The sequence below is a fragment of the Dendrobates tinctorius genome, unplaced genomic scaffold, assembly GCF_039654945.1.
Source record: "Dendrobates tinctorius isolate UK_male_01 unplaced genomic scaffold, ASM3965494v1 ptg000203l, whole genome shotgun sequence".
In the NCBI taxonomy this organism is placed as follows: Eukaryota; Metazoa; Chordata; class Amphibia; order Anura; family Dendrobatidae; genus Dendrobates; species Dendrobates tinctorius.
In genome coordinates, this window is record NW_027361870.1 from 22,923,749 (window position 1) to 22,937,810 (window position 14,062).

General features: G+C 48.3%; 1 protein-coding gene across 1 annotated transcript in view; it reads left to right on the forward strand.

Moving 5' to 3' along the window:
• The window catches only part of FERMT1 (FERM domain containing kindlin 1), a 98,114-nt gene that overhangs the window by 32,289 nt on the left and 51,763 nt on the right, over positions 1–14,062 (forward strand). The gene's annotated exons all lie outside the window — the stretch shown is intronic.

Sequence of the window (14,062 nt, forward strand, 5' to 3'; positions counted from 1 at the left end):
AGAAGGAAAGGGGAAATCTAACTGCCCCAGAGCAGACCCCAAAGCAATAGACAGCCCCCCACATATAATGACGGTGAAGCAAGATGAAAACACTTACACAGACAGAAAGACAGGCTGAGCAAAGACGGAGCCAAAAACTACCTAGATAGGAACGGATAGGAAGGCTGCTGTCTGCAATCTGCCAAAACCCTATCAGAGACAAAAGCCAACAAGCTGATATAAAAATGGCCCTGAAGCAACTAAGCTTCAAAAACTAAATCAGCACTCAGGTACTTTCAGAAGACAGAGCTCACGGAACACTGCACACTCCAGCAGGGAGTGGCAGAATCCAAAAAGCAAGAAAAACAAAAACAAATCTTAAATGCAAAAAGGCAAAACAGAAAACTTAGCTTTAGGAGAGCAGGAATCAGACTGGTGTCCAAGAGTCCACAGAGAAATCACCCGCAGGGCAGAAAGGGCGTAGGCTGCCTTAAATCCAGTCAGTGACTCCACTCAGCCAATCGTCTTCATTTGTCCCAGGTGCCTGATAATCAGGCTCACTACCTTCCTTCACTAGAATAGGGAGTTCACCAGGCCTCAGTGATGGAGGGGAAAATGAACTCACAACAGTACCCCCCCTTGAGGAGGGGTCACCGAACCCTCAACAACGCTACCAGGGTGATCAGGGTGAGCCCGATGAAAGGCACGCACCAATCTTTTGGCATGAATATCAGAGGCAGAGACCCAGGAATTATCCTCCTGACCATAACCTTTCCACTTACCCAAATACTGGAGTCTCCGTCTAGCCAGACGGGAATCCAGAATTTTCTCTACCTCATATTCCAAGTTACCTTCAACCAATACAGGGTCCGGAGGTGCCACCTCAGGCACAACTGGCTCAACAAACCTCTTCAACAAGGACTTATGGAACACATTATGGATCTTAAATGTGACAGGAAGAGCCAAACGAAAAGAGACCGGATTAATAATCTCCAAAATCTTGTAAGGTCCAATAAATCTAGGCTTAAACTTAGGAGAAGCCACCTTCATAGCAATATTTTTTGATGATAACCACACCATATCACCAATCTTAAACTGGGGACCAATGGTCCTATGACGATTGGAAAACCGCTGGGCCTTTTCCTGGGAGAGAGATAACTTATCCACCACTTGGTCCCAGATCTGGTGCATTCTCTCCACCACAGTGTCAACACCTGGGCAGGCAGAGGGCTCCACCTGCCCTGAAGAAAATCGAGGATGAAACCCAAAGTTACAAAAAAAGGTGACATCAAAGTGGCAGAACTAGCTCTATTATTTAAAGCAAATTTGGCCAAGGGCAGAAATGAAACCCAATCATCCTGATCAGCGGAAATAAAACATCTCAAATACGACTCCAAGGTCTGGTTTGTTCTCTCTGTCTGCCCATTGATCTGAGGGTGAAAAGCAGAGGAGCAGGACAACTGAATTCCCAACTTGGAACAGAACGTCCTCCAAAATTTAGACACAAATTGAACTCCTCTGTCAGATACAATGTTCTCAGGAATCCCGTGCAAGCGAACTAGAGTTGAGCGAAACGGGTCGAAAAAATTCAAAAGTCGCCGACTTTTGGCAAAGTCGGGTTTCATGAAACGAAACCCGACCCTAGGATGAGGTCGGCCACGAGGTCGGCGACTTACGCGCCAAAGTCGCGTTTCAAAAGTTTGTTTTGCGCTCTTTTTCAGGCAATCAGGATCCACGGACACTGTGGGCAACGTGATGACCTAGGCACGGGTCACCACCATCTTTCAGAAGGGCATGCAAGTGATTGGCTTGCTTTGGTGGGCGTCACAGGGGGTATAAAAGGGCGTGCACGCCGACCGCCATCTTACTTCTGCCGATCTTAGTATAGGGAGAGGTTGCTGCTGATTCTGTAGGGAGAGCGTTAGGCAGGGAAGAAGACAAAAAAACTGCTTCTGCTGCTAGCGATTTGGCCTGCACAACACACAAGTCACTGTGTGTGCAGTGCAAGGGGAGGCTATATTGTGGTGTATCAGTGGTGTTGGTTGTTGGGCTGCCTTTTAAGGCTTCCTGACACGCTGGCATTGCTGTTTACCCACTGCTCCGCAAACTGCTTTTTTAAAAGCAATCCAATCTCCCTTATCCTCTAGTCACTTTTCTCACAGCTGTGCCATCGAGCCTGTCACATAGCGCTCAGATATCAGTGGGCCTCACACAATCCACAAGTGTCCAGTGTCCAAAAGTGTGCGCAGAGATTCAAAATCTCCATTATCCTCTCGTCACTTTGGTCACAGGCAGCTGTGCCATCGAGCGTGTCACATAGCGCTCAGATATCAGTGGGCCTCACACAATCCACAAGTGTCCAGTGTCCAAAAGTGTGCGCAGAGATTCAAAATCTCCATTATCCTCTCGTCACTTTGGTCACAGGCAGCTGTGCCATCGAGCGTGTCACATAGCGCTCAGATATCAGTGGGCCTCACACAATCCACAAGTGTCCAGTGTCCAAAAGTGTGCACAGAGATTCAAAATCTCCATTATCCTCTCGTCACTTTGGTCACAGCTGTGCCATCGAGCCTGCCACATAGCGCTCAGATATCAGTGGGCCTCACACAATCCACAAGTGTCCAGTGTCCAAAAGTGTGCGCAGAGATTCAAAATCTCCATTATCCTCTCGTCACTTTTGTCACAGGCAGCTGTGCCATCGAGCCTGTCACATAGCGCTCAGATATCAGTGGGCCTCACACAATCCACAAGTGTCCAGTGTCCAAAAGTGTGCGCAGAGATTCAAAATCTCCATTATCTTCTCGTCACTTTGGTCACAGGCAGCTGTGCCATCAAGCGTGTCACATAGCGCTCAGATATCAGTGGGCCTCACACAATCCACAAGTGTCCAGTGTCCAAAAGTGTGCGCAGAGATTCAAAATCTCCATTATCCTCTTGTCACTTTGGTCACAGGCAGCTGTGCCATCGAGCGTGTCACATAGCGCTCAGATATCAGTGGGCCTCACACAATCCACAAGTGTCCAGTGTCCAAAAGTGTGCGCAGAGATTCAAAATCTCCATTATCCTCTCGTCACTTTGGTCACAGGCAGCTGTGCCATCGAGCGTGTCACATAGCGCTCAGATATCAGTGGGCCTCACACAATCCACAAGTGTCCAGTGTCCAAAAGTGTGCGCAGAGATTCAAAATCTCCATTATCCTCTCGTCACTTTGGTCACAGGCAGCTGTGCCATCGAGCCTGTCACATAGCGCTCAGATATCAGTGGGCCTCACACAATCCACAAGTGTCCAGTGTGCACAGAGATTCAAAATCTCCATTATCCTCTCGTCACTTTGGTCACAGGCAGCTGTGCCATCGAGCGTGTCACATAGCGCTCAGATATCAGTGGGCCTCACACAATCCACAAGTGTCCAGTGTCCAAAAGTGTGCGCAGAGATTCAAAATCTCCATTATCCTCTCGTCACTTTGGTCACAGGCAGCTGTGCCATCGAGCCTGTCACATAGCGCTCAGATATCAGTGGGCCTCACACAATCCAAAAGTGTCCACTGTCCACAAGTGTGTGCAGAAATTCTAAATCTCCCCTGTCCTATAGACACCTTGTACCTTGTTTTACATTACTATATAGTTTGTTGGATTTTGTCTACATTTCTACCAAAAATGAGGAAGGCTGGTGGAAGAGGCCGTGGAATTGGGCGGGGGTTGGCAGCTGGTAATGATGGTGTTGGTGGTGGATCTGATGGTAGTGGCAAGAGCAAAATAGGACCGAATGCAGGAGGTGCTGACCCTGCGTCATCGTCTGGCTACATAAGGCCTCGAACGCTTAGTTTTCTAGGAGTTGGCAAACCGCTTTTAAAGGCAGAGCATCAGGAAAAAGTTTTGTCTTACATTGCTGACTCAGCCTCCAGCTCTATCGCCTCCTCTTCTTCAGTTGTAAAAAGTAAAAGCACTGAGTCGTCATTGGAGGCTCATGTTCATGAACCACACCTTTCCTTGTGTCCTTCACCCCAACCAAGATTGAAGGATGACGCAGGCCATACTACTGATTACTCCATGGAGCTGTTTTCACATACCATGCCTGGATTATCAAGTGAAATGGTGAATTACCCAGGCCAAGATGAATCTGACATGGAGTGCACTGATGCACAGCCGCTGATGGATGATTCTGCTGGTACATTCACTCAGAGCACTACATTGTCCTCGCAGTGTACAGAGCCAGATTTTGACCCTGATGAGACTCAGGTGCCCCTTCCCGCACACTATACCACCATACACGGTGACACAGAGAAAGGTGCACATGACATAGAAGAGGAGGTGATGGATGACCCAGTTGTTGACCCAGATTGGCATCCATTGGGGGAAGAGGGTGCTGCTTCCAATAGCTCAGATGAGGAGCATCCACAGCAGACATCGACATCGCAACAGCTGTTATCTGGCAGGCCCGGAGCACTCCAAAGACAGGTTCCAAACATCAAAAGAGTTGCTGGACAGCTTGTCCAGAGGGTCAAATGATCACAGCGTGCTAGGCCGCAAAATGTCTGCCAAAGTAGGAAGAGTGCAGTGTGGCACTTTTTTGAACAAAATCCTCATGATCAGGCCAAGGTTATCTGTAAGAAGTGCGCAAAGACCTTTAGCCGAGGGAAAAATCTGAAAAATTTGAATACCAGTTGCATGCTTAGACATTTAACCAGCATGCACTTGCAAGCGTGGACACAACACCAAACCTCAAGTGCCACATGTGCAACTGATCACAACGAAGGTAGTCAGCAACGCTACATTGTTTCCCCCACTGTAAGCCCACCGGTTAGCACAGCAGCAAATGTTGAGGTGTCGTTGCAAGGCCACAGCAGTCAGGGAATCCCACTGTTATATCAACGAAAGACTGATTCTAGGCCATCAGAAAGAACACCAACTCCATCACCATCATCAACCCTCTCTCAGTCCGCCCTGTCCACTGCTACTTCCACCATATGCAGCTCTCAAGTCCAGCTCACCCTCCCAGACACTATGAGTAGGTCAAGAAAGTACTCAGTCTCTCATCCGCGTACACTGGGTTTGAACGCCCACATTGCCAAACTAATCTCGTTTGAGATGATGCCCTTTCGGTTGGTGGAAAGCACAGCTTTCCGCGAACTCATGGCCTATGCAGTACCACGCTATGACCTACCCAGTCGCCACTTCTTCTCTCGCAAAGCCATCCCAGCCCTCCACCATCATGTGAAAGACCGCATTGTCCATGCACTCAAGCAGTCAGTGAGCGGAAAGGTGCACCTCACAACTGATGCATGGTCCAGTCGGCATGGCCAGGGCCGTTACGTGTCCATCACTGCGCACTGGGTTAATGTGGTGGATGCAGGGTCCACAGGGGACAGCGGTGGTGGGACAGTGCTGCCTAGCCCACGGTATAGGAAAGAGTTGGCTGTAGGCGTTCGACCCTCCTCCTCCTCCAGAAGCGAAAGCTCATCCACAGAGCGCAGTCGTACAAACACTCCATCTGCAGCTGCCACTGTTGCACACGATGTGTCCCCCTATCGAGCAGCTAGTGGAAAGCGTCAGCAGGCTGTGTTGCAGATGATGTGTTTGGGCGACAGACACACCGCCGAGGTGCTGGCCGAGTACTTGAAGCAACAAACTGAGTCATGGCTGGGCAGTGTACATCTTGAGGCAGGCAAGGTAGTTAGTGATAACGGTCGTAATTTTGTGGCAGCCATAGCCCTTTCAAAACTCAGCCACATACCTTGCTTGGCTCACACCTTGAACCTGGTGGTGCAGTGCTTCCTCAAAAATTATCCGGAGTTAACAGCCCTGCTCCAGAAGGTGCGAAGACTGTGCGCGCACATCCGCCGGTCGCCTGTACACTCCGTTCGTATGCAGAAGCTGCAGCGATTGCTCCACCTTCCCAACCACCGCCTCATTATCGACATTGCAACAAGGTGGAACTCCACCCTGCACATGGTGGAGCGGCTGTGCGAGCAGAGGCAGGCCATAATGCATTTGTGGGAGGATACACGGCCAGGCACTTTGAGAGCAGACATGGAGTTGACAGGCGTGCAGTGGTCGAAGCTGAAAGACCTTTGTAAAGTCCTTCAGTGTTTTGAGGAATGCACACGGCTGGTAAGCGCAGACGACGCCATCCTAAGCATGAGCATCCCACTTATGCGTCTGCTCATGCAAACTTTGACGCACCTTAAGGAGCAGGCGTCTGCAGCCAATGTTGATGAGGAGGAAGAGGAGGAGGGAATCCTTGATGACATTCAGCCATTGTCTGCTCAGGGACCTCTCCTGGACGAGGTGGAGGAAGAAGAGGAGGAGGAGGAGGATGATGGGGATGATTACTTAGGGGAGGAGGATGCATCTCGTGGGGCAAGTGAAAATGTTGGCGTGGCAAGGTCTGGTACAGGGTTTTTGCGTGACTGGAGGGATGTGGATTTGCCAGAAAGTGCTCCTCCACCCAGCACTCGCAGTGCATCATTGACACCGGGAACATTGGCCCACATGTCAGATTATGCCTTGCGGATCCTAAAAAGGGACCCCCGCATTGCCAAAATGATGAACGATGACGACTACTGGTTGGCCAGCATCCTGGATCCACGCTATAAAGGCAAATTACAAAACATCATGCCACAGGAGAACCTTGACCTAATATTGGCTAATAAACAAGCAACTCTGGTAAATCGGTTGCTTGAGGCATTCCCAGCACACAGCAGCGGTGATGGTTCTCACACGAGCCGTACGGGCCGGGGGCAGCTTGGCAGAGGTGTTCGTGGTGCACACAGCAGAAGTGGCGTTAGAGACAGGGGTTTCATGACAATGTTGTGGACTGATTTTTCAAATACCGCTCACACAACTGGTAATACTGCATCGATGGAAAGTGACAGGAGACAGCAGTTGTCAACTATGGTTACAAACTACTTTTCCTCCCATATCGATGTTCTCCCACACAGGTCATTCCCCTCTGACTATTGGGCCGCTAAACTGGACACCTGGCCTGAATTGGCCCAATATGCCTTACAGGAGCTCGCTTGCCCAGCTGCAAGTGTGCTATCGGAAAGAGTCTTCAGTGCAGCTGGATCAATCCTGACAGAAAAAAGGACCCGTCTGTCAACCCAAAATGTGGATGATCTAACCTTCATTAAAATGAACCACGCATGGGTTTCCAAGGATTTTGTCCCACCTTCCCCTGATGACACATAGGGTGACAGAAAAATGGCTTGCTTTGGTCCACCTCTTCCTGGTACTTCACCTATTTCGCCTTTTGCATCAGCTGAATGTCCAACATCAACATATGCCACTTTCGAAAACTCCCTAACTGTGCTGCCTCCCCCCCCATGGCCGGGGTCACCACCTACCGCACGACACCGTGCGAGTGCCGTTGCCCTGGACAGGTGGGTAGGCCGACTCTTGGGCACTGGCACAGGGTCCCTCATAGCGCAATCAAGTGTCTCTGACGGCGGTGGTGCACACCCGCCATCAGACACACCGCTGTACTATGAGGGGCCCAGTGCCAGTACCGACGCCCACGAGTGGGCCCCCCTTGCTTGGGCAGGGCCCCAGCATTTGCAATCTTTACCTCTCCCTGCTCCTCCGCTGTGCAATCTGGGCCGTCAAATCCATACTGTGCCTGACACCGTCTGAGCCTGCCTCCTGAGACATATATTTTGAATGTGTACGCTATCCATACATGTTATCCGGGGATACGGTACCCTTTCTAACCTTTGTGCAATCACGTGCAATCCATACTGGGCCTAACACCGTCTGAGCCTGCCTCCTGAGACATATATTTTGAATGTGTACGCTATCCATGCATGTTATCCGGGGATACGGTACCCTTTCTAACCTTTGTGCAATCACGTGCAATCCATACTGGGCCTGACACCGTCTGAGCCTGCCTCCTGAGACATATATTTTGAATGTGTACGCTATCCATACATGTTATCCGGGGATACGGTACCCTTTCTAACCTTTGTGCAATCACGTGCAATCCATACTGGGCCTGACACCGTCTGAGCTTGCCTCCTGAGACATATATTTTGAATGTGTACGCTATCCATACATGTTATCCAGGGATACGGTACCCTTTCTAACCTTTGTGCAATCACGTGCAATCCATACTGGGCCTAACACCGTCTGAGCCTGCCTCCTGAGACATATATTTTGAATGTGTACGCTATCCATACATGTTATCCGGGGATACGGTACCCTTTCTAACCTTTGTGCAATCACGTGCAATCCATACTGGGCCTAACACCGTCTGAGCCTGCCTCCTGAGACATATATTTTGAATGTGTACGCTATCCATACATGTTATCCGGGGATACGGTACCCTTTCTAACCTTTGTGCAATCACGTGCAATCCATACTGTGCCTGACACCGTCTGAGCCTGCCTCCTGAGACATATATTTTGAATGTGTACGCTATCCATACATGTTATCCGGGGATACGGTACCCTTTCTAACCTTTGTGCAATCACGTGCAATCCATACTGGGCCTGACACCGTCTGAGCCTGCCTCCTGAGACATATATTTTGAATGTGTACGCTATCCATACATGTTATCCAGGGATACGGTACCCTTTCTAACCTTTGTGCAATCACGTGCAATCCATACTGGGCGTGAGAACGGCTGGCGAGCTGTTAAGCAAGCTACAGCACCTGTCCAGACAAGTACAGGGATTCCCTAGCGAGGAGACTTATTTGATTGTTTTCAATGTTGGGACAGCAATTTTTGGGGAGCACTATACTCTGGAGAATGATAGATGGGGCCCACCATACACTGGAACATTCCAAAGGTGGACATCAGACACTGGAGCAGCATTTACAGGGCCCATTATACACTAGAGCATTAGAAATGGGGCCCATTATGTTTGGAGCATTATTTGGGCCCATAAGACAGTGGAGCTTCATCCATGGGGACCAACATATACTGTAGCATTATGTGGAGCTCATCATATACTGTTTCAAACATTATATGGGACCAATGATTCTGTATGGAGAAATAGATGGGCCTCGTCATGAGATGTAAAAAGTGAGGTATTTTTCATTGTACTATACCGCTATTTATCTGCCGTATCGGAGCATGATGAGTTGTGGTATGTGTTAAAGGGGCGCTCTTTCACCCAGGGCACATGAAAACCTGCAGCCAGCCCTCCCCCCCCACAACTTTAGCCAAATAACCCCCATTTTTCAGTGCGTAACTTGTATTATGAAGTTAATTAAGGTTGACAAGCTTAAGTAAGAAGAATTGATGCTTTTGGCATTCAAATGGGCACTGTAGGTGTGTTTCCTGTCCTCCTCTCACTGCCGACTTTTATTCCCCATTGACTTACATTGGGTTTCGTGTTTCGGGACGACCCCCGACTTTTCCCTATAATCGGACGATCTTGCTCGACCCGACTTTTGGAAAAGTCGGGTTTCACGAAACGAAACGCGACCCTAAAAAACCAAAAGTCGCTCAACTCTAAAGCGAACCATCTGTTGCAAAAACAGGGGCACCAACTCAGAGGAAGATGGCAACTTAGGGAGTGGTACAAGATGAACCATCTTAGAGAACCTATCACAAATCACCCAAATAACAGTCATTCTTTGAGAGATCGGCATATCAGAGATGAAATCCATTGAAATATGGGTCCATGGCCTCCTGGGGACCGGCAAAGGCATCAACAACCCACTAGAGCGAGAACAAAATTTAGACCGGGAGCAAGTCCCACAGGACTGCACAAAATTCCTGACATCATGAGACAAGGTGGGCCACAAAAAAGAGCGACTCACCAGATCTCTAGTACCAAAAATACCCGGATGATCAGCCAATGCAGAGCAATGAACTTCAGACATCACTCTCTTCTTCCACTGGTCAGGAACATACAACTTTCCACTGGGGCAACGCTCAGGTTTGTCCTCCTGGAACTCTTGCAGAGCAAGTCTTAAATCGGGCGAGATGGCAGAAAGAACTACCCCTTCGCCTAAGATGGTAGCAGGCTTGGTCACCACAGGAGAATCAGCAAAGAAACTCCTAGAGAGGGAGTCTGCCTTGACATTCTTAGTTCCAGGAAGGAAAGAGACCACAAAATCAAAACGTGTAAAAAACAAGGCCCACCTAGCCTGTCTAGGGTCAAGCGTTTAGCCGACTCTAAGTAAATCAAATTTTTGTGGTCAGTGAGGACCACAACTTGATGTTTGACTCCCTCCAACCAATGTCTCCACTCCTCAAATGCCCATTTCATGGCCAACAGTTCCCGATTCCCCACATCATAGTTACGTTCAGATGAAGAGAACTTTCGGGAAAAGAAAGCACAGGGATTCATTTTAGATGTTACCGGATCCTTTTGGGACAACACTGCTCCTGCACCAATCTCAGAAGCATCCACCTCTACCTGGAACGGGAGTGAGACATCAGGTTGCCGCAGAACCGGGGCGGAGGTAAATCTACGCTTCAGCTCCTGAAAGGAAGCAACCGCCTCCGGAGACCAATTCAACACATCCGCACCCTTCCTGGTCAGGTCAGTCAATGGTTTGGCAATACTAGAAAATTTTGCTATAAATTTCCGATAAAAATTAGCAAAACCCAAAAACTTCTGGAGGGCCTTCAAAGAAGTGGGCTGAACCCAATCATAAATGGCCTGCACCTTGGCCGGGTCCATTTCAATAGTTGACGGAGACAAAATAAATCCCAAAAAAGAAATCCTCTGTACTCCAAAAAGGCATTTTGATCCTTTGACATACAGAGAATTCTCTCTCAAGATCCGGAACACAGTCCGAATATGTTCCACATGAGCATCCCAATCCTTGGAGAAGATCAAAATATCGTCCAGATAGATAATCAAAAATTTATCGACAAAGTCTCGGAAAATATCGTTCATGAAGCACTGGAAGACAGAAGGGGCATTAGTGAGCCCAAAAGGCATCACCAGGTACTCAAAATGTCCCTCCGGAGTATTAAACGCCGTCTTCCATTCATCCCCCTGCTTAATGCGGATAAGATTATACGCCCCCCTGAGGTCAAGCTTGGTAAACCAGCAAGCACCTCTGACTCTAGAGAATAGATCCGAAATCAGGGGTAACGGATACTGATATTTAATAGTAATTTTATTGAGGGCACGATAGTCAATACACGGCCTTAAAGAACCATCCTTCTTGGCCACAAAAAAAAAAACGGCACCTAAGGGTGAAGAGGATGGTCTAATATGACCCTTCTCCAACGCCTCCTTAATATAGGACCGCATAGCCTCATGCTCGGGTACAGATAAATTGAAGAGCTGACCCTTAGGAAATTTACACCCCGGGCTTAGTTCAATTGCACATAACTCCTATGAGGAGGCAAGGACGCAGACTCATTCTCACTAAATACATCATAGAAGTCCGCCAAATAGTCAGGAACCTCATGCGACTGAGGAGAGGTGGAAAAAACCGGAACCTCACTAAAGGTACACCGGCAACCCCAACTCACCACAGACACAGACTTCCAATCCAAAACTGGATTATGAATCTGCAACCAGGGAAACCCCAGAACAACGGCATCATGCAGACCATGCAACACCAAAAATCTACAATTTTCTTGGTGGTCTGGGGCGACCCGCATGACCAACTGGGTCCAAAACTGAGGTTTATTTTTAGCCAGAGGGGTAGCATCAGTCCCCCTCAAAGGGATAGGCGTCTGCAGAGGTGTCAACGGAAATCCACAACGTTTAGCAAAATCCAAGTCCATTAGGTTTAGCGCTGCTCCCGAATCCACAAAAGCCTTGGTGGAAAATGTGGACAGGGAACAGATCAGAGTAATCGCTAAAAGAAACTTAGGCTGAACCCCACCAACAGAAAACGTGTGTGCAAAGCGTTTCTCACGTTTAGGACAAACAGAAATAATATGTGAGGCATCTCCACAGAAAAAACACAGCTTATTGCGCCTTCTGAATCCCTGACGTTGCGCCTTAGACAAAACTCTATCACATTGCATAGGTTCAGACGTCTGTTCAACCGGTGGCAACACCTCTCGTGTAATCCTGCATTCACGTAAACGCCGATCTACCTGAATGGCTAAAGACATATAATCGTCCAGACCAGAGGGAACAGGAAATCCCACCATAGTATCTTTTACGGCTTCTGACAAACCCTTCCGAAAGAGAGCAGCCAAGGCACTATCATTCCAGGTAGTAAGGACCACCCACTTTCGGAACTTTTGACAGTACAACTCTGCAGATTCTCGACCCTGGTTCAATGCTAACAGGGTCTTTTCAGCCTGATCAATAGCATTAGGTTCGTCGTACAGCAACCCCAAGGCTTGAAAAAATGCATTCACATTAGTCAGAATAGGGTCATCTGGTTTCAAAGAAAACGCCCAATCCTGGGGATCGCCGCGCAGCAAAGAGATGACAATTTTAACCTGCTGCGTGGGGCTCCCTGACGAGTTAGGCTTCAAAGCAAAAAATAATTTACAATTATTTTTGAATCTCAAAAATTTAGATCGATCCCCAAAAAATACATCAGGTGTGGGGATCTTTGGTTCAACAGCATGTGAACGAGCAAGATAGGCGGAAATTCCTCGCACTTCAGCAGCGAGCTGCTCCACACGATCAGACACTTGCTTTATCTCCATTGAGAGAAAAAAAAAATTCCCCCTACGGCCTCAGAGATATAGAGGAAAGAATATACACACTTTTTTTTTTTTTTTTAAACACAATTCTTTCCTGCTATTGAGTACCCCAGGATCTGCGGTTTGGCGGGTGATTCTGTTATGATTGAGTCACCGTAGGAGGCAAAAACAGAAATGCTAGCTAAGTCCAGAAAACCAGAGAAGTTGGCAACTATCAGATTGCAGACCCCTGAACACAACTAGCAGTAGCCGTGGGGGGTTCCTACGATGACCTAGACCCCTCGATCACAGCCGGAGAGATACATAGGCCTAAAGAAGGAAAGGGGAAATCTAACTGCCCCAGAGCAGACCCCAAAGCAATAGACAGCCCCCCACATATAATGACGGTGAAGCAAGATGAAAACACTTACACAGACAGAAAGACAGGCTGAGCAAAGACGGGGCCAAAAACTACTTTAGATAGGAACGGATAGGAAGGCTGCTGTCTGCAATCTGCCAAAACCCTATCAGAGACAAAAGCCAACAAGCTGATATAAAAATGGCCCTGAAGCAACTAAGCTTCAAAAACTAAATCAGCACTCAGGTACTTTCAGAAGACAGAGCTCACGGAACACTGCACACTCCAGCAGGGAGTGGCAGAATCCAAAAAGCAAGAAAAACAAAAACAAATCTTAAATGCAAAAAGGCAAAACAGAAAACTTAGCTTTAGGAGAGCAGGAATCAGACTGGTGTCCAAGAGTCCACAGAGAAATCACCCGCAGGGCAGAAAGGGCGTAGGCTGCCTTAAATCCAGTCAGTGACTCAACTCAGCTAATCGTCTTCATTAGTCCCAGGTGCCTGATAATCAGGCTCACTACCTTCCTTCACTAGAATAGGGAGTTCACCAGGCCTCAGTGACGGAGGGGAAAATGAACTCACAACACTACCCATTAGGCCGGTTTGACACGTCCTTTATTTCCAGTACTGGAAAAAACAGTACCGGAGATGTCTGTGTGTCCGTGTGTCTAATACTTGTGGCACACATGTGGCAACCGTGTGCCGCATCAGTATCACACCCATGGCCACCGGGGTAGAAGCGCTACAGTAAGCACTGTTCCCCGGCGGCAGGTGCTGAAGACGACTTTCAGAATTCTCCCCTGCTCTGCCTGCGATCAGTGTGAGCAGAGGAGAATGATGAGAGTTATATTAAAGTCTGAACGATGACAGTAGGTGGGGACCTTTGGGACTGTTACTCCCATCATCCGACACTTGCTGCCGCTAATAACAGTGACAGCAGGAGCAGATGATCGGGTACTCCTCACCCGCCACCAGCGATATAACTAAATAAATGAATGAAAAACCTGGCGTGTGTTCCCCCAGTATTTTCTTTAACCAAACAGGCAAAACTCACAGCTGGGGGCTGCAATCCTCAGCTGTCAGCTTCAGCAAGGTTGTTTATCAAGAATAGAGGGTTCCCCACGTTGTTTTTTTTAATTATTTAAATAAATAATTTAAAAAATGGTG